Source organism: Jaculus jaculus, chromosome 1 (assembly GCF_020740685.1).
Source record: "Jaculus jaculus isolate mJacJac1 chromosome 1, mJacJac1.mat.Y.cur, whole genome shotgun sequence".
In the NCBI taxonomy this organism is placed as follows: Eukaryota; Metazoa; Chordata; class Mammalia; order Rodentia; family Dipodidae; genus Jaculus; species Jaculus jaculus.
In genome coordinates this window covers 309,575,391-309,603,167 of record NC_059102.1, presented here as the reverse complement: position 1 = coordinate 309,603,167, position 27,777 = coordinate 309,575,391, and the positions used below count along the sequence as shown (strand labels likewise).

The following is a 27,777-nucleotide window of genomic DNA, read 5'->3' as shown; positions in this document are numbered from 1 at the left end:
AAGCAGTCAGACTGTGCTCCTGGCAGCTCAGGACAGTGTCAGGATTTGAGTTTTCTTACCTCATCTCTGAAGTCATATGGTATCCACATTTTCTTTTCATGTCAGGTATAAACTCATCCAAAATCCATATGGAATTACTCTCTGCCTTTCAGTGAACAAAAACATAGCAAGGTTCTAAGGGATCATGCACAATAGGAGATCTTGTTGCAGCCATTTTTAGAAACTACAGTAAGGCCATAATTATAAGTAAACATAAAACTAAGATAATCTAGCTTTCATCCCAATGAAATTCATTCTACTTCCCAAGATATTGCTTGATTCAGTTCTTTTCCTACTGCTTCTTCCCCAGTTCTGCAGCCAGAGCCCAGTAGTCCTCAACTCAACATAATCTTGCTCACTCCAATACCATGTAACTGCCACCAACAAGTTAATTTTTCCAGAGCAACCATTCTTTTACTGTCTCCTCTCACAATACAGAAACAAAAATTAAGGTGTCATGTGACTTTTCATGTAACGATGTGAGCAAATATATCTATTCACCAACAACAGATCAAGAAAAAAAAAAGATCTCACCCAAGTGAAGTCTGATGAACTGGTGAGCTTATTGGAGTTACTTTCAGGAATGTGGGCAAGGGGCTTCATCCAGGAACACAGGGGTCACAAGCCAGCTACATCACTGAGAAGCACATTCCAGCACTGATGATGACCCAGACAGCTCAGCAGACCAGAGTCTCCTCTACTCAACAACTGTTATTTGTATAACCTCGGAGAAGGTGTTGGGGAGCTTTCTAGGCCTTATAAAGTTTGGTTTCCTTCTCCCTCCAGGAAGGATGCTTCAACTCAGAAGAAATGGCTACACAACATGGATGTAGATTGAGCTAATGTTATTGTTTTCTGACACTAGATTTTTAAAACTACTTCTAATATTTAAAATAAAACTTTGCCATTCAAATAAAATCAAAACTCTTTATATTTGTATACCTTTCAAGATAAAATTACATTCAAATGCCAATCTCTGGCATAACAGAAAGATAGGTAGAGACAGATAGGGAGATTATATATGTATATATGACTATTGTTTTTCTATTTAGTTTTTTAATACACACACCATGATCTGAAAGTGTCATTTCCAAAATTCAGGTGTTGCCAAAGTGATAACATTAAAAAGTGAGAGGGCTGGAGGGATGATTAGCGGTTAAGGTGCTCACTTGAAAAGCCAAAAGACCCAGGTTTGATTCTCCAGGACCCACATAAGTCAGATGCACAAGGTGACACATGCGTCTGGAGTTTGTTTGGAAAGGCTGAAGGCCCTGATGTACCCATTTTCTCTCTCCCCCTCCTTCTTTCTCCCTCTTTCTCTCACTCTCTAATAAAATAAAATAAAATTTAAAAAATAGTATTTCTGATCTTGAGAGATACCTTAGCCGGTAAGGCAATTGCCTGAAAAGCCAAAGGACCTGTGTTTGATTTCCCCAGGACCCACATAAGCCAGATGCACAAGGTGGCCCATGCGTCTGGATTTCATTTACAGTGGATGGAGGCCCTAACATGCCCATTCTCTATCTGTCTCCTTCTCTTTCCCTCTCTCTCTTTCTCTCTCTCATAAATAAACAAATAAAATATTTTTTAAAAAAATTTTAAATAGTATATCTTTATTTCTGAAGGATATTTTCATTGAACATGGTATTTTAAATTGACAATCACCCTCCCTTCCTCGCTGAATTTGTCATTTGATTGGCTTTTGGTCCCCAGTTTCATTTAGGGTCTACTGAGAAGTTAGTGCATAATTTTTGGCTTCTGAAAGTTTTCCTATTGATCTATGGTTATTGGTTATATTGTAATACAGCTAGTCCTGGTTTTTTTATTTATTTATCCTGCTCTGGGTTTAGTCAAGCTTCTCAACCTGAGAGTTGATATTTTCCATCAGGTATAATAAATTGTATAGATTGCTCTTGCCACACAAGCATGAGGACCTGAGTTCATAACCACCCCCCCCGCCAGAAGCACTGGAGCAGCATGATGGCCAGCCTGTGATCCTTTCATGCCACTGCTAAGGAGGCAGAGACTGGGCATCCTTGGGACAAGCTAGCTACCTAGCTTGGTGAGCCCTAGGTTCAAATGAGAGACCTTGCTTCAGTAAATAATCTGGAGACTGATCAAAGAAGAGTCTTTAATTCAACCACCAACTTCCATGTGCGTGTGCATGTGCACACCTTATACCCACACTGAAGAGAACACATGTACACATATAATTGCACATGACACATACAAACACACATGCAAAAACTAAATAAAAGTAAAATGGGGTTTCTACTTGATCCTTAACCTTGTGTTTTCATGAGATCCTAATTGTACATATCATATAATTTGGCTCTGTTCAACATGCTTGCTTATGTTCTCTACATACTGTCTCATTTCTGTGATTCATATAAAATATATTCTACGGATAAGTCAAATAATGTCTGTGGTTCCAACCAGTCTGCTGAAAAGTTTATTCAATGAGTGAGTTTTTATTACTGGATGTTGAAAATATCAGTTATAGAATATCCATTTGATTTTTGAAATACATTCCAACTCTCTAAGCCATCTGTCTCAATATTGTCTCTATCTCTTCCTCTATTGTATGAACATGTTTATATTATCTAGTTTAAGGTCTTATCTCCTAGCTCCAGTACTTAGATTGTCCCTGAATCTTCTCGTTGTTTGTTTTAATCCATGATTCCCGTTATGTTTTCCTGTCTTTTCACATATCACGTAAACCTGTACATATGTTGGGGTTTATCATTTCTTCTATTGAACAGTTAGTGTGAGATGCTGGTTTCAATCCCAACAGAGGCTATTTTATCATGGCTGGGTTGTAGAACCAGCTAAACCACACTACATCTGTTTTTAATTATCTTGACATTGAGATTGAACACAAGAATACAGTGGTTCCCATTCCTTCCTTCTGGCACGGTTCTGTCTCCTAAACCCCATGAGACAGCATGTGACTCCACTCTGTTCAAGCTTCTCTGTGTGGTCTACCCCAGCACTTGTGGGGGCGGGATGTGGACAAAATATGCTCTGTAACTGATGTTTCTCTGGAGTCTATCCTCATTCCTCAATTTCCCAGGTGCAAGGATTATAGATATGAACTTCCAACTCCCCTACATTCCAATATGTCATTCGGGGAGTGAAAATGATGGTTTCTTTTCACATAAAAAGGACATTTTCAATTCTAGAACTTTAGCTTTTTCAATTTCTTTCATTTTGAAGCTCTCCAATATCTTTAACATGAATGTTTTTGCGATATATCTATTCTTTCCTAGCTGTTTTGCCAGAAATGATGAAGTTCTATTTCTTGTCTAGCCTTATTGGAAGTAAAGGGTCTTATATTGACTTGTTCTTTGTGTGTTTGTTTTTGTTTGCTTGCTTTCTCAAGACAGTCTTAACTTGTAATTCAGCAGGTTGGCCTACAAGTCCATATTTAGTGTAGCCTGGCCTCAAACTCATAAACTTCCCACCTTGGCCTTCTACATACTGGGATCAGAGGTGTGACCCTCTCTTTTTTGGGGGAGGGAGGATTTCAAGGTAGGATCTTACTCTAGCTCAGGCTGACCTGTAATTCACTATGTAGTCTCAGGGTAGTCTCGAACTCACAGTGACCCTCCTACCTCTGCCTCCTGAGTGCCAGGATTAAAGGTGTGCACCACCATGCCCAGCTCATGCCCACTCTTAAATTGACTTTTAAAATTAGTTAATAAGCACTGACCCTTGTATATGACTTTTTATGGAATGGACTATGCATATGTACCTTAGAATGATTTTACATATTCAGAAAAAACACTGAATTTGATGCTCTTTAGACCTTTTAAATTTTAATATATTAAATATTGTATGATAATATAATTATATACCAGTTTTACATATAAACAATATTAAGCATTAAATATATAATATAAAATATGTATAATTACTTATATATTATATAGTAATATATATCAGTATAGCATACAAACAGTCATATATAGTAATAGGTACAATTACTACTAACATAAATGAATTCTTACTGAAAGTTTAATAAGTAACAGGGGTAAAAATGGGACTTCTTTAGCTAAACAGGAGTGTAGGAGACACAAGCCTGTCTGCCTGGCTTTTCTCCAGTAATAACCCATCCTCTCTGAATCTCAGGCTATGAAGATCACAGTTTGCAAACCACTGCTCTACATATGTCTATTCTAATAATGATAATTTTTGTCAAGTTGTTAATATTACCAAAATAAGATCTTTGAATTGGTTCAAGAAAGTAGGTCAATCTTTGTTTTGGGGGAGGGTGGATTATTTTTGAACAGGTATGACTACAAGGCTCAGGCTGACCTGGAACTTTCTGTGTAGACCAACTATCCTCTACCTCATGAGCTTCATCTGTGCTGAGAGTACAGGCATGTATCCCCAACAATCTTAACCTTCTGAATAGAATAGTCTTTAAAACTTTTATATCAGGGATGAAGAGGTGGTTCAGTGGTTAAAGGTGCTTGCTTATAAAGACTGCTGGCCTGGGTTTGATTCCCCAGTACCCAAATAAAGCCAGACATACAAAGTGATGCATGCATTTGGAGTTCATTTGGAGTGGCAAAAGGTCCTGTTGCACCCATGTTTTTGCTCTCTCTCATTCTCTCTCTCTCTCTTTCTCTGTCTCCCTCTCTCATATACCCCTATACTTAAGCCAATAAATAAAAATATTTTAAAGGGCCAGATGTAGTGGTGCATACCTTTAATCCCAGCATTTGGGAGGCAGAGGTAGGAGGATTGCCATGAATTTAAGCCCACCCTGAGATGACATAAGTGAATTCCAGGTCGGCATGAACTAGAGCAAGACCCTGCCTTGAAAAACAAAAATTGAAAAACAAAACAGAAAAATATATATATGCACATATCATTCCTGGTTTCAAAACAAGATTCTTCAAGGAATGAGGTTCATAAATAGCCTCAGATGCCAGTTAGTATGGTATAGTACTAATCTTTCTATTATATACACAAGACCTGATTTGTTTGGTTGTTACTTTAGTGGCCTTTATATTATCTGTATTTTTTGTTTGTTTTTCAAAGTAGGATCTCACTCTAGCCCAAGCTGACCTGAAATTCACTACGTAGTCTCAGGCTGGCCTCAAACTTACAGCAATCCTCCTACCTCTGCCTCCCAACTGCTGGGATCAAAGATGTGTGCCAACGTGCCCAGCTGTATTCAATTGTTTGAAACTTCGCTCTTCCCTCAGACCCTTCCCCATTTTGTTCCAACTATAATTGCTAAGCATTTGTCTCAGCTTACCAACTAGCACATTGTTTACATGCTAGTCAGCAGCCAGATATGAACCTTGAATTTGACTCCAAGCTGCCCAAGTGGAGACTTAATATCATGTTTAGCTTTTACTAGATGGCATTGGTGGACATTTATATCTTATCTCTACATTCTAGTGGTCATCTTCAGGTATAAACAAGTTCCTCCTTTCAAGTAAGTGTGGCCACATTTACTATCAGTCTGATCAAGTTCTCTTGTTCCCTTCAACTCTGCCTTCCCCTCCCTGCCTTCCCCAGGCCATGCTCCTGGAATTTCAGTGTTTTTGAAACCTGAGCATCAGAAGGTAAGGCTGTACAGAGTGTATTCTTACATGTACAGAGTAGCTGTTCTCAAAGCACAGTTTGCTGATCTGCTGGTCCCTGAGGCTTTCTCAGAGAGGAGAGTTTGTGAGGGGAAAAATATATGCCCATACTAATCTCTTTTTCTCTCTGATGTCATAAAAGCAATGGAGGACAAAAGCTTATACCTCAGAACCAATAAAAATGGTGGAAGCAAACCATGCATGCTGTCATTGCATTCCTCATTCATGCATTTGTGGGCTTCAAAGAAAGCTTAAGCTAACAATGACTTTGATGAATTATTAATTTTCTGGAATATCAACATCAATTCTCATGATATCCTGTACAACAGAAAGGGAAGTATGCATGTAGTACTTCTGCTGCATTCTGAAATGCTGTGATTATCTCTGGAAAAATAATTTGTGCAATTGTTTAAATTTCAAGCTGAGCGCAGGGTTTTCTCATGGAATACCACTGTGTTTCAGAGAATGACTGACACACATTCTCTAGTTATTCTGGCGTAGGCTTTTGGCAGACATTTTCTAAATCATGGCTGAAATAAGCCTGCAGCTTCAAGGGAAAACATCTGACAGCATTTGTTGTCAGTGATGTGAGAGTATTAAAGCAAAAATGAGAATGATGAACCCCCCCCCATACTGCTGCATGTTAGATAGTCTCCTCATACTTGAAAACTTTCCTCATGAGAAATGTGATCCTTTGACATTGCATAATGTCACTATTTGGATAATATGCACTACTCAGGGTATTTTATAAATGACTAATGCATGATATTACAGAATGATGACTTCCTCAAACATGTGGACAAAGTGCAAGGCAGATCAATAGATTTTAAAGTGATAAACCAGAGCCGTTCATGATTCCAAACCTCAGATCACCAATGAGAAAATACCACTTGTGAAGCTTTGTTTTTAATGTCATAGGAGAATATCCAGGATTATATGCAAAGACTATTCAAATATGATTTTTTTCCAACCACAGCTGGGTTAGGCTGATTTTCTTGCATAAACCTCAGTCAAATTGGCATAATTAAACAGACTGGATGCAGAAGCTGACATTAGAATCCAGCTGTCTTTTATCAAGCCAGATATTAAAGGGTTTTGAAAACTGCAAAACAATATCACTCTTTTTATTAAAATTTCTTTGTTCTGAGCACAAAAGTATTTTTCATAAAATATTTTAATTATGCCAGCATACACTGTATTTATTTCTCTTATTTTTAGATGAGCAAGTACTGTAAAATTTTATTTTTCATGTTTCATTTAGTTTCTAGTATACTAAATACCAGTAGACATAAATCACATAATAAGTCCTTTTGGTCTTTGATAGCTTTTTTAACTTCATTTTTTATTAAGAACTTTCTTTGTTTGGATATATCATGTGTTGGTTGGATAGCTTTAAGAATATGAAAGGAGTTGAGATCCACTGATTTTATTTAAAATAAAGGGAAAGATGTTGTCATTTACTAGATGGCTAAAAGTTCAGAACTTATACATCATTCTAGGTAATTTATACAATTGGTACATTTTCTTTGTGCAATAAACAGCTAAGGGAAAATTTGTTTTGTAAGAAATATTATTCATTTGGGATAGCTTCTTATGAATATGTTTAAATATTAATAGTAAATCACTACACAACAAAAGAAATCAAAACTCTAAAGGAAATAAAGTAATCACTTACACTTAAAAAGAAAAGCCAAATAGACACACAATATCCATTATCAAATTCCCAAAGGCAGAAACTTGGATTTAGATGATTATACAGCAAGAAATTCTAAGATGGGTCTTTTTTTATATAAAAATGAGTCTTTGCTTTCATCTAATAGAAATCCAAGATCATTAACAATAATGATTTTGCTATTTGTAATTGTTGCAATGAAAGAAATAATGATTAACACTCTGGGCTCTGAAAATGAGAAGGAATTTTGAATGAGTTGGTGAAAACCTGAGTTCGATCCCCAGAATCTACATTTAAAACAACAAGCCAGGTGTGGTGGCACACGCCTTTAATCCCAGCACTCTAGAGGCAGAGGTAGGAAGATCACCATGAGTTCGAGACCACTCTGAGACTACATAGTTAATTCCAGGTCAGCCTGAGCTAGAGTGAGACCCTACCTCAAAAACACATACTCACAGACAGACAGCCACATGCACACACAAGACATGGTAGCATGTGCTTCTAAACCCAGGGTTAGGAAGGCAGATATGGGAAGATCCTTGGGGTTCACTGGCCAACCAGTCTAGCTACTTGATAAGCTCCAGGCCAATGAGAGGTCATGTCTCAAAAAAATGGATGGCACCTGAGCAATAGTAACAGTAATAGTAATAGTTGTTCTCTGGCCTCAATACACACACACACACACACACACACACACACACACACACGCACGCGCAATTAAGACAGATTTAATAATTTCTTACAAATAATCATCCCATAAGGTATTGCAAACAGTTCAAATATGCTAATTGTTCTCATCTGAAAAATAAAACTGGGTTCTAATCAGAATACTAAAGTGAGTTCCATTTCTAAGGGCCCTTTTCCAGGTTCTTTTATCATTGTCCTTGTGAATCATTGACTGAAAGAATTCTCATTGATGGGGAAGTTTTTTGCTATTCCTTCAGAATTGTGATACCATAAAATGCTAACAGGTTTATGATGTAAACTATAAATTCAACATTTAAAGAGACAAGATATGCTTCTCTTCTATCTTTCTAAATGGACAAAACAGATATTGGATGGCTGGGTAGATGCAATTCATTTAACATTTCCAAACGTCTTCGAAACTTTCTACCTGAAACTCGATTTAAACTGGAGGCACCTTGAAATTCAAGCTGGGGTAAGAGAGAAGCATGTGATATTGATGATGAAACAAGAGGAGTCAGAAACGAAAGACTGAGATGAAGTACTTCATTGGATCACAATGTGCTAAAATCTTTTAAATATTGACAAATTACTATTCATTGAGTATAGTATGACCCAAGATGACAAAATGTAGCCAATGAAACTTAACAGAGATTTTCTCATTGAAATGAATCATATCAGGTGTGTAAGGTATTATCTTTACATTTTACAAATAAAGAAACTGAGGCTTCCTATGATTGTTTAAATCATCTAAAAGACCTGATGAGATTGAATGAAGTTCATTTTGGAACTCTAACTTCCAAAGCTTCTTCCTAATAAAATCTTTATTAACAAAAATTACTCACACAGTTCTGCAAAGGAGAGTATTTGAAGCATCAATTACAAGCTAGGAAAGGCACTCAGAAACAAGTACAGATGTGTAGTCCACAGATGGTGAAGCAAGAAGTGGTTTGGTTTGTCCTTCAATTCAATATCACATCCTCTACAATAAATAGTGAAATCCAGAGATGAGAGAGCTATTTGTTCATATGTATTAGATTCTGCTTTGGTGAGTTAAATAGACTTTGGTCAAATAATTATTAATTTTTCAAATTTTTATTTGTGTGTGTACATGCATCACAGTTATCTAAACTCCACATTCTTTAAGACAGTGTCTCTTGACATTGCACGAATCTAGCCTGTGCACAGTTTTATATGGGTGCTAGGGAAATGACCCTGGACCATCATGCTTTGTAATAAAGTGCCTTTAACCTCTAAGCCATTTCCCTAGACCTAGTTGTCACATTTATAGTAGTTTTTGGAGCCATCTTTATTCAATCAATAATTACTGGAAGTGGGCTGGAGAGATGGCTTAGCGGTTAAGCGCTTGCCTGTGAAGCCTAAGGACCCTGGTTTGAGGCTCGGTTCCCCAGGACCCACGTTAGCCAGATGCACAAGGGGGCGCACGTGTCTGGAGTTCGTTTGCAGAGGCTGGAAGCCCTAGCACACCCATTCTCTCTCTCTCCCTCTATCTGTCTTTCTCTCTGTGTCTGTCGCTCTCAAATAAATAAATAAATAATTTTTTTAAATATTTTAAAAAAATAAAAAAAATAATTACTAGAAGTGGCCTGGTGTGGTGGTGCATGCCTTTAATTCTAGCACTCGAGAGGCAGAGGTAGGAGGATCACCATGAGTGAATTCTAGGTCAGCCTGGGCTAGAGTGAGACCCTACCTCAAAAAAAACAAATGATAATAATAATTACTGGAAGCATTATGAGTTTTATTTGAGGGAGTTGGAATATTTTTTTTTATTTTAAAATGACATTTTTGGTTTTTGAGTTGCTAGAATCTACTATTATAAATTATTTGCTAGTCTTTTTGGACATCTGTTGGCACCTTTGTTTGAACTTGGCATTGCTTTTGAACTCCGAGTCTATTTCTTCGTTCTTGTTCTCAAGTTGCAATAGTATGTCCTCTTTATGGCCTATTACTTACTTTTGTGAGGCTCTCTGCACAGACTGGGATGTCTCACAAGATCCCTTAAGTATCTTAATTCTACTTAAGGGGGTTTTATTAAGTGTGCGATGAAGCTGGAAACACTAAAGAGATGAAGACTCCTTCTCCCCTCCTTATAATCACCTGACTGCTCGGCTGCCTCACAGCTGTCAGAGAGAAAAACACAGAAGTATGCCAAGGAGCTGAGGAGTCTCCTGTGAAAAAAAGGAATAAAGACCGAGGTCTCCTTTCTCTCTCCTTTATAAGTTAAATTTATTGAGGTATTGTTTATATATGTCTATTTTAAATGTAGAGTCTGATAATTCTGACATGATATGATGGTTGCACTACCCTAGTCTAGATCTGAATACTCCTACCAACTCAAAGTTCCCTCGTACCCCTCCCCAGTGAATCTCCCCTCCATCATTCTTTGTGGTCTGAGCCATCATTGTGGCCTCTGTTGCTGAAAACTGATCTTCCTGTTCTAGAACACTGCATTAGTGCTAAATGTGGATGTCACTCTCAAAACCACCAAAGGAATCTGAAGAATGTGGGATTTGGCATACCAAAGGCTCAATAGTTCTAGTTCCCTCTTCCCTCATATTGTGTGATTATTTCTTTGGAATCTTGAAAATTCTCCCAGGAGAGAAGCAGGAGACTCCTAAAACTTAGGAAGTTTGTGAAATTTTGCGTAGGAAACTTACTAGACTCAAGTTCTGAGAATTACAAGATTTACAGGGCCCCTTCCCAAAGGTCATGTAAGTAGTACTTAATTGCTGGGGAAAAGAAGTTCTCCCATGGAATTGCCTGCAGTTGGTGCAGGGACCTCCAGCAATACAGCTTTGCAGTCATCACTCATGAGAGGTGGGTCTTCAGTGACGTTGCTGACCTTGAGTCACCTATGCTATTGTAAGTAGCCCCTCAACCATGGTCCCGTAAGTAATCTCAATAAACTCATTGGTTCACCAAAATAGGTAGGTGGAATTATTTTTTGGTATGTCTCTGATGCTCTGTCTGAAGGAGATGGAATGATGCACTCTTTTATCTATTTATTTTTTGGTTTTTTGAGATAAGGTCTCACTCTAGCTCAGGCTGATGGGGAATTCACTATGTATTCTCAGGGTGGCTTCGAACTCACAGTGATCCTCCTACCTCTGCCTCCCCAACACTGAGAGTAAAGGTGTGCACCACCACACTTGGCAAGGTGAGGGAATGAATAGATAGGAAAAGTCACACAGAAATCAGTTATCTAGACTTAAAATTCTGGGGAGCTTTTAAATTTAGAGGAATTAAAAAAGAAATGTTAGGAGAAAATGAGACTGTGGAGATAATTCAGTTGGTAAAGTACTTGCCTTGCAATCATAAGGACCTGACTTCTATTCCTAGTACCCATACAAAATGTCAGGAGTCTGGAGTACACATGGTCCAGCGATTATTTGGATAAAGTGAAATAAACACACAACAGGCAAAATATGATTTAATGGAGGGTCAGGGAGATGTATTTGAGCATTTCCCCCACTGACTGTATTCACAGCTCTTATTTAGATTCAGGTAGTCAAAACAATGGGGAGTCTGAGCACAAGACAGATCACAAGTACGCACCAGATCAGATCATGAGTTGTTCCTTTATGTTTATCAGGAAATCTCTGGAGAAGCTGTGAGTTTCCTGTATTTTTTTTTTTTTTTTTTTTTTTTTGTGGATTAGCTTTATCTCTACAGTGTGATGTTGTGTGCCTATAATCCTAGAGCTGGGGAGGCAAAGACAAGATGGTCCCAGAGGCTCACTGGTCTAATTGATGAGCTTCTAACCAGTGAAAGACTGTCTCAAAAGAGTAAACATTGTTCGTGAGGATGACACCTGAGATTGTCCTATTGTCCTCTGGCCTCTGCATGCACACACACATATTTGCACACACACACATATATACATGTATGTGTATATGCCACACACATACAATAGGCAAAAAAAGACAAATAGATATAATTACTGCATTTTTAATTAAGTTCAGAAATTTATAATGAAGTATGTTTAGCTTACTATGTTTATCCCATTTCATTTTATTTGCTTGGATGTTAGGCAGGCTAGAAGATTGATCCTGCATAGACAGTTCTCTCTTTTTCTCCAAGAATAAACAAGAACAGAAGACTTCCTTTTCAGGGGAGGACACAGACACTACTTGTAGAATCCGCCAGGAACCATTCAAATCTTCCTGATTTTAGGATCTTGGGGAAATATCACAAAATACGTCATCATTATAAACCATGATCAGTCAGTGAACACCTGATGAGATGATGTAATAAAATTACCTTCTTGGGCTGGTGAGATGGCTTAGAAGTTAAGGCACTTGCCTGCAAAGACTAAGGACTCATGTTTGACTCTGCAGGTCCCACACAAGCCAGATGCACACTGGTGCACCAATCTCTCCCTCTCTCTCTCTCTCTCTCTCTCTCTCTCTCTCTCTCTCTCTCTCTCTCTCACACACACACACACACACACACACACACACACACACACACACACATAAAAAATGTCTGTTGGCCTTGCCTCAAAAAATAAAAATAAAAAAAAGTTACCTTCTCATTGCTAGGACAAAAACCTGATAAAAACCACAGAGGAATGACTGAAGGCACTCAGGCAATTGTCTCTTTTATACAGCCCAGGACTCCAGACCCATGGAATGGTACTGCCCACAGTTAGGGTGGATCTTCCCACTTCAATGAACCTAATCAAGATAATCCCTTACAGATGATTCTAGGTCCTCTCAAGCTGACAAGCAATGTAAACCATCAAAGATGACTAAAGACAATAGAGTCAGTGGTACATGGCATGTAGTTCAAAATTGGTTTGTATTTCTGTATCTTATACTTTTCCACAGAAATTTGACTTTATTAAGTATGTTTAGCTTTGATCAATAAGAGAAATATCAATTGTAATATAAGTCTACATCGGCTCAGAGTATCTATATCACAATTACAAGGCAATCCTGGCTGAAAAGGGACAGACAAATTGGGATTCAAGTTCAGTCAAGATGAATCACCTCAAAAACAATGGTAAGGAACAAGCTAAATGTCTTCTAATGACAAGACCAGCCAGATTCTTAATGAAATAGTGTACAAACCAGATGTCGTCATTTGATTCTGTAATTCTAGTACTGGGCAGATAAGGCAGGGGACTTGCCATTTGAAGCCCCAACCTGAGCTACACAGTAAGTTACAAGCCAGCCTGGGCTAGAGAGGAAGTGAGAGAGAGAGACCCTATCTCAAAAGTAAACAAATAAGAAAATTTTCTGACGAGATCAAATTATGCCACATATTTTAGTTACACTTTCTTCTTTATAGAATGTCTATCAATATAATATTTACCCCCATTAATCTGTTCTTCTACTTACATGTATACAGGTCAGGGGAAGAGATTGAGTAAAGGAAAGGTGGAGGGAGGGCTAATCAAAATCTAAGAGAATATAAATAAGTCATATGGAAACCTATTTTTTGGACAATGGAACACACTGGAGCCATAGCTTGTTACTAGAAAATTTTCAGTGCCAGAGATGGGATACCTTCCAGTGAGTTGTTGACCAGGGAGGTCCCTGATGCCCCCAAAACATTACAGGTCAATGCCAAGGCCCTTGGTAAGACCCTATTGCTGAAAACTCCATATACTTGGGTTGCAAGATCACTGAGAAATCCTGCTGGAGCTGAGCTGAAAACCTCCTCCATGTAGACCAGCTAAAAGAAAGCTGGAAAAAGCCACACTGCATGCAGTTCAATGGGAGAAGGAGAAAACACCAGTGAAGATACTTAACAGTGGACACTGCAAGCCTTAAATTTGGCCACCCAGGCCAAATGAGTCAATGGATGCAATATGTAGCATGTCTGTTATGGAGGAAACCAACTGCCCTCTAATTGGACTGGAGGCCCACTCCATGGGAGGGAATACATCCCTGATACTGGAAACCTATAACAGGGGTAGTCATGAGCCCTAGGGGTGTAACATCTACTGATGTCTGGCTAAATGTACATACTATGCTCACCAAAATGCCCAGTAAGCACTTCTCTTAATATTCATACCCATATACTAATGCTACTCTCACTTTTGGTTAGACAACCTTCTCTTTTCAGTTGGCAGAGACCTTGTGATGACTCAAAAGGCACCATGGTACTGAGAAGAAGTGACAAAGGAGTGCTCAGCACTGAAATATCCCTATCACACCTTCCAAGACTCAGGGTCCATTGCGGAAGAGGTGGCAGAAAGAATGTTAGAGCCAAAGGAAGGGTAGGACTCATTAAAATGTGCTCCTCCAGATACAAAATGGCCTGGATACCCATGACCTCACAGTGCCTGATACTAGCTACACAAGACCATCATAATAGGAGGAAAAAAACCATGACATCAAAATAAAAAAGAACTGATTGAGAAGAGGGAATGAGTATGATGGAGAGTGGAGTTGCAAAGGGGAAAGCCAGAGGGAGGGAATTACCATGGGATATTGTTTACAATCATGGAAGTTGTCAATAAATATATATAATACATACCAGTGAATAAATATTTTGAGAGCCATGAAACAAATTCACCAAAAGCTGGAATAGAGAGTAATTCTGAATCAGAATAACTAAATCAAAATATTGGTATGATTTTCTAAATCAAAAATCACTAGTAAAAAATATCACTAGAAAATGTTCCTTCTATGCATTGCTCTTAAGAGCCAGGAGCCCTAGTTTTAGTTCATGTTCTTTAATATCCTGTCTTTACATGCTCAGCACTGTGCTGATATAATAGGGTACTCAAGGTCCACATCTGCTGGTGTTCTGAGGAATTTTGTCCTCATTTTAGAAAATCAAAATATCCTTACCTGAAATAACAAAGTAAGACCATAAAATGTGTAGGCATGTAATAATTATGACAAGGAGAAAGCCATGCTTGAGATGAATCTCAAGAAAAAGACGAAATTTTCAAAAGTGAAGAATGATGAAAGGACATTCATTTTCCTAGTTGTGTTCCACTTCAACACCAGCTGAAGGTGTGTATGAGAAATCTGTAGGTGAGATCATCTGTCTACAAAACTGATTGGCATGAGAAGTAGAGGAATTGTTGGTAGCCTATCATTGCATGGTGACATCATTGGCATATATTAATGGAGATATAGACAGTAGTTATAGACAGATTTTCACTTAGAACATTTAACATCCATATAAAGGGCTCTTTTCACTACATAGAAAAATTGTTATTAGCCCATTCTGCAGATAGGAAACTGTAATTTGCCTGAAGTCATGCAGATAGGAAGTAGGTCAAGGATTTAAGCACAAATCTTTCTGATTACAAAGTTGTCCATGTTACATAAGATACATACAGACATATAGGGTAAGATCAGATCAAGCCTCAGAAACTATGGTTCTTACATTAATGGATAATGAAAATGTAGTACATAACAAAATGGAATTTTGTTCAATAATAAGAAAAAATGAAATTATGATATTTGCAGAAAAAGTGGTGGATCTGGAAATTATTACGTTGAGTAACCCAGATTCAAAGAGACAAATATTATGTATTCTCTTTCATATATATATTTATTTATTTATTTTTCAAAGTAGGGTCTCACTCTAGTCCAGACTGACCTGGAATTCACTATGTAGTCTCAGGATGGCCTCAAACTCAAGGTGATCCTCATACCTCTGCTTCCAAGTGCTGGGATTAAAGGCATGCGCCACCATGCCTGGCTTATGTTTATTTATTTGAGAGAGAGAGAGAGAGAAAAAGGAAGAGAGAGAATGGGCTTGCCAGGGCCTCCAGCCACTGCAAATGAACTCTTGATGCATGTACCCCCTTATGCATCTGGTTTATGTGGGTCCTTTGGCTTTGCAGGCAAACATCTTAACTGCTAAGCCTCATATACATATTTTTATGTTTTAATATTTATTTATTTATTTGAGAGAGAGGCAGATGAGAGAGAGGAAGGGAATGCCAAAGCCTCTAGCCACTGCAAACTCCAGCTGCAACGTGCCAATTTTTGCTTGCAGCTTTACATGGGTTGCTGGGGAATTGAACATGGACCAACAGACTATGCATAAAACTACTGAGCCATCTCTCCTCAACCCCAGCCCTGGCTATCTTGATCAAAATATCAGCTAGAGAACAACATCTTAGCCATAAATTGTTTTATGCAATACTATTATAAAAGCCTGAGTTCTAACAGCTATGTGGACAAACGAGCACTTTACAAAAGAAAGAACATAGAATCTGGTAGTGGGAAACATTTGATTTATTTCCTCACGCACTTACCTACCTCTCTGAGCAGCTGCTAATAATCGTTAGTCAAAGGTTTTGGCAAATGCAAAATCTGAGACCATTAGTTCTAACTGCACTACTATGTTACCACCTAGTGGCTACATATGCTCTAACTTTTAATGCTGATGTTATGACAGGAAATGGCAATGTGCCTATGATGGCCTTTCCACCATTTCATTTCTTAACAGTGAGATCATGGGCTGGGGAGATGGTGCAGCGGATAAAGTGCTTGCCGCACAAGCATGAGGACTGGAGTGTGGGTCCCCAGAACTTACAAACATACTAAGCATGTCCATAAGTAATAAATGTTTTTTTAAAACCTGGGATCAAGCCGGGCGTGGTGGCACACACCTTTCCCAGCACTCAGGAGGCAGAGGTAGGAGGATCGCTGTGAGTTATCGAGGCCACCCTGAGACTACAGTGAATTCCAGGCCTGAGCTAGAGTGAAACCCTACCTCGAAAACAACAACAACAAAAATCCGAGATCATATTAGTCTTTTTTTTTTTCTGATGACCAATAAACACCCCTTAAAGTTTGTATAAGTTCTGTGAAGGAGAGGTATAGCTATTAGCATGTCACAAATATTTGTTGAATGTCTAACTGAGCCTTCTTTTTTCTTCTCTGTACTTAACTCTTTTCTTTAAATAAGGTAGCTTCTTATGCTGGACACAGTGGTGCATGCTCGTATAATCCCAGCCCATGTGGGGGTTTGATTCAGGTGTCCCCCATAAACTTAGTTGTTCTGAATGCTAGGTTCCCAGCTGGTGAAGATTTGGGAATTAATGCCTCCTGGAGGCAGTCAGTGCATTGTTGGAGCGGACTTATGGCTGTTATAGTCAGTTCCCCCTGCCAGGGGTTAGCACACTCTCCTATTGCTACTGTCCACCTTATGTTGGCCGGGGGGAATGTTCACCTTCTGCTCATGCCATCATTTTCCCCTGCCACCATCGAGTCTTTAAGCCAAAATAAACCCTTTTGTCCCAAAAGCTGCTCTTGGTCAGATGATTTCTGCCAGCAGTGCAAACCTGACTGCAGCGGCACACAAGAGGCAAAAGTCAGGAGTATCACAAGTTCAAGGACAGCCTGGGTGTGGTGGTTTGATTCAGGTGTCCCCCATAAACCTAGGTGTTCTGAATGCTAGGTTCCCAGCTGATGGAGATTTGGGAATTAATGCCTCCTGGAAGGAGTGTATTGTTGGGGACGGGCTTATGGGCTTTATAGCCAGTTTCCCCATGCCAGTGTTTGGCACACCCTCCTGTTGCTGTGGTCCATCTTCTGTTGGCCAGGGGGTGATGTCCACCCTCTGCTCATGCCATCGTTTTCCCCTGCCATCGTGGAGCTTCCCCTCGAGCCTGTAAGCCAAAATAAATCTCTTTTTCCCAGAAGCTGCTCTTGGTTGGGTGATTTCTACCAGCAATGCGAACCGGACTGCAACACTGGGCTATGAGAAAACCGCTCTTCTTCTACCACAGAGAACGCAGTCACCTCTGCTTAGTTAAACTGAGACCTGCTCTGGATGTGATTTACTTTTCTCGCCCGTACTCTCAGACCAAGAGCTTCCAGAACACCTGACGGACCCAGATAGGGTTTCACATCGCATCACTGCAGTATCTGCTTCACCACTAATCAGCTGAGTAACTTCAGACTGGCTATTCACTCTAAGCCCCAACTGCCTCATCTTTAAAATGCGGAATTTAAAAGTATTCTAGTTACTATTCTCACTGCTGGAGGGAGGATTTAATTTGGCTCAAAATTGAAGGGAAAGGCACAGCGGCAGGAGCAGCTCTCAGCTGGCAGCAGAAGCATGAAGATGCTTGCTCGCATCAGGGACGGTCAGGGTATAAGAGAAGAGGAAGCCTGACCTGGCCACAACCCTTAAGGTCGGCCCCCACCTAGATTCACTTCCTCCAGCTAGGCCTCCACCTTCCAAAGATTCCCTAACCTTCCAAAACACCACCAGGTAGAGACCAAGTATTCAAACACATAACCTCTGAGAGACGTTTTATATCTAAACCATAACAAATTGTTATTTCATTGATTATAACGCATATGAAGAGATTGATAGGTTTCTAGTGAATTTTAGTTTTCGGTCCTATGGTCACCATTTATGTTCCTGTCCACAAGCTGAGGGATAGTAGGTGTAACGGACAGTGCCTGAAACCCAGTAAATATGAGCTGCTAAGCTAGAGGAGTGAGCTCAGGTACTCAGCACATAAACCAGCTCCACTACTGCCTTGGGACCTGGCATTCTCCTGTTAAGATGTCTCTCCCTTTAACTTGAGGCTAATCCAAGAAGAAACCACTTTGTTGCAAATGTTTCTAGGTTGTGCTGGAAGCAAAAGCTATAAAATATGATCAGATAGTCATAAACCTTTGAAATTGGGAATCAAAATGGAACTTGACTTAGTTTCTTCCCAATCACCAGAGAAAGACTGAAGCTTCTGCCGGTCAGTCAGAACAGCTATGCAAAACCATCTGATCACACATCAAATGGGAAACCTTCTGACAAATTATATAATTATGTAAATTATATCTCAACACAACTGTCTTCTCCAGAATATCCTATTCAGAGAGGCTGAGTGGAGACAACAGCAAGTCTTAGGAAATATCTCCAGATTGCCACTAATCTTACAGGTTTACTGAAGTTAAATTGTGTATTTTTCTTTCTTCTATTATGAGTGACAAAATAAAAGTCATTATTCCCTTTCCTAGTAAACCTATTCACACTGGGTAACCCTAAACCCATTTCTTCATAAATATACAGTAGCTGGTTCTTTGAATTATTCCCCAGATATATAACAGCTCATGAAAGCCAGCTGTTAGATTCAAGGGACTTGGGGCAGGCAGTCATTTTTAAACACAGTCATTCTTAAAAATTAAACTGTAAATAAATTATGCTAAACATGAAAATGATGAATACCTTCAAACTTGTTCCCTCCTAATTGTTTTGCTACTTGTACTATTCTTTTAGGTCTATTAAATCCACTTGTTAGAATAAATTAGTCCCGTAAGAGAATTAGGAGTGACAAGAAAATAGAAAGAAATAAGGAGGCTGTCTGTTGCTGTCAGCTACCAATATTGCCACTGTCATTGCTGTTGCTGCCCCTGTGGCATGAAGACACAGAGTGCATCCCCTGAGGTACCGGGCGTGAGCCTCTAAGAACTTACTAGAAAAGATCTGGCATGTAGTGAAGCCCAATCACCCACAGACTCAGAATTCTGTCTCGTCATTAGGATGTTATCTTTTATTTCTCCTTTCAAAGACAACAATAGGGCGGGAAAGATGGATCAGTGATAAAAAGCACTTGACTCTTAAGCAGGATGGCCTAAGACTTCCTGTTCAACTCCCCACAATCCACAGAGACTGAATGATGAATTCATGAACCCACAATGAATACCAACAACCCTACTGAGCAGGCCCCTCAGTGGAATAGGAGCAGGGGAGAAGAGATGAAAGAGAGGATATAAGAGGGGAGTATGGCCAACACATGATTTTTTTATATAGTAAAGTGAATAATTAATAAAAAATTTAAATGCTACAATGAACAAAAAGCTGGGTGTTGTCATGCACATCTGTAACCTCAGTCTGCATGACATGATGGGACTGAGGGAAGAGATGGGCCACATAACTACTGGGGCTTGCTGACCAAAACCGGCAGCAGCTCTGGGTTGAGCGAGAGAGCCTGCCTCAAGGGATACATGGATAAGCAGTGAGAAGGGGCCTGGAAGTCCTCCTCTGGCCTCCACATGCATAAGCACAGTGTTGTTGGAACTAAGGAGACTGTTACATTTAGGGAAAATTCAATAATCTACGCAATCAATGTGTGCCTAAAAATATAAAAGTAGCAACATTCAGGAAACCATACATAAAATAATTCCATATTATCAAGTGGACATAGTTTCCTATTAAAACAGTCTCAGTGGGCATTTTGAATGCTCACTATGGCTTACTCCTTGATTTTATTTATTTATTTATTTATTTATTTATTTAAGAGCAACAGAGAGAAAAAGAGGCAGAGAGGAGAGAGAGAGAGAGAGAGAGGGAGAGAGAGAGGGAGAGAATGGGCACGCCAGGGCCTCCAGCCACTGCAAATGAACTCAATGCACATGCGCCCCCTTGTGCATCTGGCTTACATGGGTCCTGGGGAATCAACCCTTGAACCAGGGTCCTTAGGCTTCATAGGCAAACACTTAACCTCTAAGCTATCTCTCCAGCCTCCTTCTTGATTTTACTCTTTATTTTTTCCAGTGAGTGTCTATGCATCCACATACCATGTGAGGCCCTTGGCACATTTCATTTTCATAGAAGGGGGAAGTGAGGCTAGAAAGGGGAGTAGTAACTACCCAAAGGCCAAAATAAGAGAGTGGTATTAAACCCTTTTGTGTCTGATTCTAAGGAGTCTAAGCTCTTTTGTAATATAAACCATATTCTTATTATTTTTAGAACTCTCACTTAAATTTTTCAAACCCTCACAGTATTGAGAAATAACAAGTGGAACAAAACAAATCTCTCCATTACTTATTTCCTCTGGACTGTGAATTAGTGTGTGTGAGTGAGAAAGAGAGAGGGAAGGAGGAAGAGAGAGTGAAAATATAGGCAAGCCAGGGCCTCTTGCCCCTACAAATTCCAGATATATGCACCACCTTGTGTATCTGGATTTACATGGGTACTAGGGAATTGAACACAGGTCCACAGACTTTACAAGCAAGCACTTTTAACCACTGAGCTATCTCCCCACTTGCTATGTATCTTCCATCTTTCTCCCACATCCAGCCTGCTGAGCTCCTGCTCTACCCATAAGGACAACAGAGGGTGCGCCCAGCCTTCAGGCCTTCCTTGCTCTACAGGACCTTTGGCTTTAGGTACTGTTGCTATGTGGGGAGTCTTCTTGTTGTTGTTGTTGTTTATCTGTTTGCTTATTGATTTTTGGTTGTGTTTTGATTTGTTTTTCAAGGTAGAGTCTCACTCTAGCCCAGGCTGACCTGGAAGTCACTATGTAGTCTCAGGGTGCCTTCGAACTCATGGCGATCCTCCTACCTCTGCCTCCCGAGTGCTGGGATTAAATGCATGTGCCACAATGCCCGGTTTTTTGTTTTTGGTTTTTGTTTTTTGTTTTTGTTTTTTTTTTAATTTTTTATTTGAGAGCGACAGGCACAGAGAGAAAGACAGATAGAGGGAGAGAGAGAGAGAGAATGGGTGCGCCAGGGCTGCCAGCCTCTGCAAACGAACTCCAGACGCCCCCTTGTGCATCTGGCTAACGTGGGACCTGGGGAACCGAGCCTCGAACCGGGGTCCTTAGGCTTCACAGGCAAGCGCTTAACCGCTAAGCCATCTCTCCAGCCCTGTTTTGTTTTTTTTGTTTTTTTGTTTTTTTTGAGGTAAGGTCTCTCTCTAGTCCAGGCTGGCCTGGAATTCACTCTGTAGTCTCAGGCTGACTTGAGCTCATTGAACTCATGGCAATCCTTCTACTTCAGCCTCTTGAGCACTGGGATCAAAGGTCACCATGCCCAGCTCGTTTGTTTGTTTTTTGTTTTTAGTTTCCAAACTCATAAAATTTGAACAGGAGGAGGTGGAGGTTAATACTGAATGTAAGGAGTGAAGCGCACCACAGTTAGTCAGGCTTGATGTGGGAAGCAGCGAGAGTGCAGCAGAGAAGCTGCAGTGACGGCAGGAGCAGCAGGACTGAGCGGCGGGCCCGGGGGCCTGCATTTAAGTTCCACATCAGCTTCTTACTGCGTGTTCTTATTGCGGGAAGACCACTCGATGTATCTGCAGAGTAACCGAAACAATACCTGCTCACAGGATCGCTGTAAGAATCAAGTAAGATACAGGAAATGGGGCTGGGAAGATAGCTTAGCAGTTAAAGGCACTGCTTACAAAGTCTGTGTGTTTGGGTTCAATTCCCCAGTACCCACATAAAGCCAGGTGCACAATGTGGTACATGCATCTAGAGTTTGTTTGGAATGGCAAGAGCCCTGGCATGCTCATTCTTTCTTTCTCTCTCTCTCTCTCCATATATCTATCTCTGTCTGCTTGCAAATAAACAAATCAATAAAATATTTTTAAAAATATATTCAGGAAGTTGCAGAGCTTTGAGGAATTAAAACCTGTTTGCATTTGGGCTAAAATGATAGCTAAGTGGTTAAGGTGCTTGCCTGCAAAGCCAAAGGACCCAAGTTTGATTCCCCAGGACCCACATAAGCTAGATGCACAAGGTGGCACATGTGTCTAGAGTTCATTTTCAGTGGCTGGAGGCCCGTGTGCACCCATTCTGTCCCCCACTCTCTCCCTCCCTTTCTCTTTCTCTCTTGCTCTCTCCCCTTCCTCTTTCTCTTTCTCTCTCTAATAAAACCTGTACATATCTGTTCTAATATCAATAGGAGGAGGTATCATGCAAAGGAAATAAGGGAAGTCATAGCTGGCATATACCGAATGCTCACTGTGTTCTTCCAGAAGCAAAACTTTATTAACAAACTAGATGAAAATACAAGTGCTGGAAACAAGGAGAATCTATGGATCATCTGCTTTGCTGGGTCATCCTAAATGCAAGTGGTAATGTGTCATTTTCAATGAAAGAAAAACAACTATCTTGGCATTAATAAACCTAGACTTACCAGCAATATTATATGTGTTACTTCATATTTCTAAGTCTCACTTTCTTTTCAGAAAAAAAATGAGAATGAAAATATCTAAAAGTGCAAGCTGCAGGAGATAAAGCAGTTTCTTCCTCCTTTTTCTCTCCTTCTCTTGGTTGTTGTTCGTCTTGACAGAATAGAGCTCCGAGTCTTTGAGGACAGGGCCTCATTCTACGAGGGCCACGTCACAGCTGGTGGGGCACGTAGACCTATTAGAGTTCAGCAGTATGCTCTTTTTTCTGCTTAGTACATATAGTGTACGGCAGATACCTCAAAACAAGACATTTTAGCCAAGAAAATATTTTAGAGCAAAGATGAATGACAAAACAGGAAGATACTCTATTCCAGAGCTGCTGGTTTCAAATAAGCTCTTAGTGACTGACGCTCCTCATCTTGTAACTTCTCAAATTGGGTATTCTGGTATCTGGTTTGAAAGAAAACTTACACCATTTTTACGTAATTGTAAATGCTTTCTTTAAAAATTTCTACATTAATTTCTAAAACCACTTTTAATACCCTGTCCATCCAGAAAGCGACATCAACTGCAGATTTACTACAAAGATGGCTTTGGGGTGCCCTCTGGTGCTGAGAGAGTGAAAACACACCAAACATGGACGAACATGGACTTAGGGCTAAAATTGGGGTGGTGATTACAGGCTCAGAAAAGAACAGCCTCGTAAGCATTCTGAAAGCATTTCTTTGTAAGAAAGGAAGAAGAGGAAAAAGAAGAGAAGGCTTTCGCTAATTAAGTTCTGTTGTTTGCCTTATTTTCCATGGAGAATGTATTATGTTTTAGGGTTAAAGCTCTTGTTTAGCATGGTACATTTCTGGATGGATATTTTATTTTATTGTGATGAATTTATTTTCTTTAAATAGTCAGAGAAATTTCTCATTGTTATGCCTATGATTTTTGGAAGGAAAGAATGTGTAAATATGCTATTGTATTCCCACAGGGATCTTTCCACAAATATTACTCCACACTGCATCTTGCATTAGAAACTGTCTGATAGTTTTGTAGGATTTGTAGTCACAATCGTTTCTACTACTCATGTACCTGTATTCTAATGTCTGGTGTACTTTCACTCTTTGACGTTCTGCCTGGCGCCTTGATACTGCTGAGCTGATTTGATCCTCACAGTCAACATGGCAGAGTGTGAAGAAAAAAAAAAATAAAAATGAAAGTGAAAAAAGAACAGCCTATTCAGAATTCCTGGAAGAACAGACACCAGTAAAGCCAGACATGGTGGCCCTGAGATGACAGAGTGAATTCCAGGTCAGCCTGGGCTAGAGCAATACCCTACCTTAAAAAAAATAAATAAATAAATAAAAGAAAGAAAGAAAGCCAAACTATGAAGACTGGGATAAAGCCAGAGCATTCAATACCTAGATGATGCTGTATTCCAACAAGCACCAGGGACTTTCAGGCGGCCATGACCTCACCTAAACGACAAAATAAAGCATCAAAGAGTAACCTTGAGCCAACCAATGTGTTCACACTTTTGGACACAGAACTTGCAATAGCTGCTTTATGGAAACAAACATTAAGGCAACAATTTATTAGTTTAACAGAGATGACAGGCATTAGACTAGTTTTATATCAAACAAAAATCATTGAACAAAGATATACACAAAATTGAATGGAAATGTTGTACAAGGCATCAATAGCAAAGCCAATCAAACAAGAAAATTTAGTGAGCTCAAAGTTGTGCTATTTGAAAATACACCGTTGAAGTGGAAAAGAGAATGAAGAGGAATGAATGAAGCCTAGGGGAATGGTGAGACAGAAATGTAATTACAGACATTCAATTTACTGAGGCTCAAGGAGGGACCTGAGAATGACCAAGGGGCAAAAAGCTTATGCAAAGATATAGTAATAGAAAGCTTCACAGATCCAGAGGAGAATAAATGTCCACAAAGGAAGACCAAAGGTCACCAGTGTAGATTCAACTTAAATAAGACATCTTAACACCAAATTCTCAAGCATTAAAAAAGGGCCTTGAGAATCCAAAAGAAGCAAGAAGGGAAATGAATTCAAATGAAAAATGTGTGTTCCAACTCACCTGACAGCAGGCTGCTTCACAGAAACCTTACAGTACAGTAGCGGATGGGATGAAATATTCACAGTGTGAAGAAAGAAAATAAAACCAGCCAACCAAGAATACTGTGCCCCAAAAAGTTATACTTCACAAATTAAAGAGAGATAAAAACATCCCTACACAAACAAAAGCTGGGAGAATTTATCACCATTAAGCCTGTTCTATGAGAAATGCTAATAGGAGAATTTTTCAAACTGAAAGAGACAATAACTTGTAAGAAGAAAATGTTGGAAGCTATAAAACTCACTGATAGGAGTAACCATGCACAAATTCAAAATGTTTTATTATAAACAGTGATAAAGCATTTATATTTAAAATAAAGACTCAAAAGAAAAATAACAAAGTAATATTTACACTGATATGTCTAAAATATAATCAGTATAAAGCATGTAAAATGGAACATCACAAATTCACAATGTGGGAAGGAAGGAAAGAATTCAGTATTAAATGTGGAATTGTATTTGTACTTTGTGTATTTTTCTATCTTAACAATCAATATTAAGCTGCCATCATTTCAAAGAAGGTAGTTCTAATCAAAGGATGTTTCAGTAAGCCTTGTAGGAGCCAAAAGGTAAAACCCGGTCCACCCTGATCCCCACTGGTCAGCCTGCAAACTGCCAGGCTTCCCCTGTGCACGAGAAACCCCTGGAAGCCCTGCCAGAATTGTGCAAGGCCTCTGTGGGCTCATGCCAGGGGGACTTCAGACATCCTCAACAAAAGAGGAAAACAATCAATAATAGATGTGAAAAAAATAATAAGCAAGAAATCAGGGCACGCTATAAGATAAAATCACAGAGCCATGAACACACTGTACAAAAAGGAAATAGGAAGAAAATAACTGGAAAATTATAGAAAACAATAATCAACTACGAATAATAATAAAATTGCTTATCAATACCTACCTTATATATAAGTGAGTTAAATTCTCCAATTCAAAGATATGAGTTTTTCCACACATAGTCAATAATTTGAATAAGAATCAAGACAGCAATCACATTTGCAATATCCACAAATTACATATCACATTTTTTTAAAAGGCCAGTCTGTTGGGCTTGCCTTAAAATAAAAATATCTAAAAACAAATTTAACCAAAAAGGGCAAAGATCTCTACAACAAATCCTGCAAAACACTGATGAAAGAAACTGAAGATAGCACACAAAAAATATAACAATAGAGACGGGCATGGTGGCACACGCCTTTAACTCCAGCACTCAGGAGGCAGAGGTAGAAGGATCACCATGAGTTCAAGGACACCCTGAGACTACAGAGTGAATTCCAGGTCAGCCTGAGCTAGAGTGAGACCCTACCTCAAAAAAAAAAGTCCCGGGCTGGAGAGATGGCTTAGCGGTTGAGCGCTTGCCTGTGAAGCCTAAGGACCCCGGTTCGAGGCTCGGTTCCCCAGGTCCCACGTTAGCCAGATGCACAAGGGGGCGCACGCGTCTGGAGTTCGTTTGCAGAGGCTGGAAGCCCTGGCACGCCCATTCTCTCTCTCTCCCTCTGTCTTTCTCTCTGTGTCTGTCGCTCTCAAATAAATAAATAAATAAATAATGTTTAAAAAAAAAAAAGTCCCATTTCCATGAACTTAAAAAATTAATCTTAAGTGGGGGGGGGGGAAGGAATTAATATGGGATATTTTTTTATAATCATGGAAAATGCTAATAAAAATTTAAAAAATTTAATCTTGTTTAAATGTCCATAACTACCTATAATGACCTATAGATTCATTTCAGTTCCTATCCAAATATCATTGTCATTCATTAAAGGCTAAAAGAAAATCCTAACATTCATATGAATCAAAAGAAACCTCAGATGGTCAGAGAAAACTTGAGGGGGGGGAGCAGGAGGCATTACTCTACTTAACATATATTATAAAACCATATAATCAAACATTGGTATGAGAAATTCCCACTACCTTTTGTCTAAAAGTGAGGCTACACTCATCATCTCTCTCTAAACTAACAATGCTTATCCCCTTTAACCTTTAACCTATCCTGATCTCACTCTCTGTTAGAGAAACTGTTTTTCTTTTTCAGAAAGCAGCAAGAACCAAGGACAGCCATAATTTACCAAGACAAGATATCTGACTCCTTGACAGGAGATGAATCACCCTCACATAGCAGCCAGCGCCCAGGTGAAACCACAGAGGAGCTAGTGAGGTGAGTAAGTGTTTGGCTTCCACAGTGAACCTGACAACCTGGGCCAGGGTGGTGCAGACAGACACTGAGGAGACTCAAAATGCACCAAAGCAGAAATCCAAAAGCTGCTGAGAACTCAACACTAAAGTGGAATGAAAGCACACCCACCACAGCTCAGGGAAGTGTGCACAAGTGGGGGTGGAAAGAACATAAGAGCCATAGAGTGGGAAACAATATCCAGAGACATAGCCCTCCCCACAGTGACAGGCTGCTGCTGTCACAACTCATAACCCACAACTACATGATGAATACCAGCAATCCCAGTAAGGAGACGTTCAGTGGAGTGGGAGTTCAGAGGAAGGAAATGATGGTACCAACAAATGATGTGTCCATACAAAGTTTCTACTTAATAAAAAAAAAAAGGTATTTTCACAAAAATTATTTTTCTTCAATGAATTATATTACTGACAATAATGATACATCCTATAGCGCAATAATATAGACAGCTCATTTTGTTCTATAAAATAATTTAAGAAAAGTCAACAGATCCAAATATTCATTTTGATGTAAAATATGGTTTTAATATGTTGTTTCATGTGTGTATAAACATATAAAATCTTACATGACATTTGGTAAATTAAAAAGTTTAAAAAAATG

The 27,777-nt window shown here is 39.4% G+C and overlaps 1 pseudogene; it reads right to left on the bottom strand.

Annotated features, from left to right (window-relative positions):
* Positions 1–17,931, bottom strand: part of LOC101599619 — a 32,926-nt pseudogene extending 14,995 nt beyond the window's left edge.
* Positions 17,932–27,777: the final 9,846 nt, after the last annotated feature.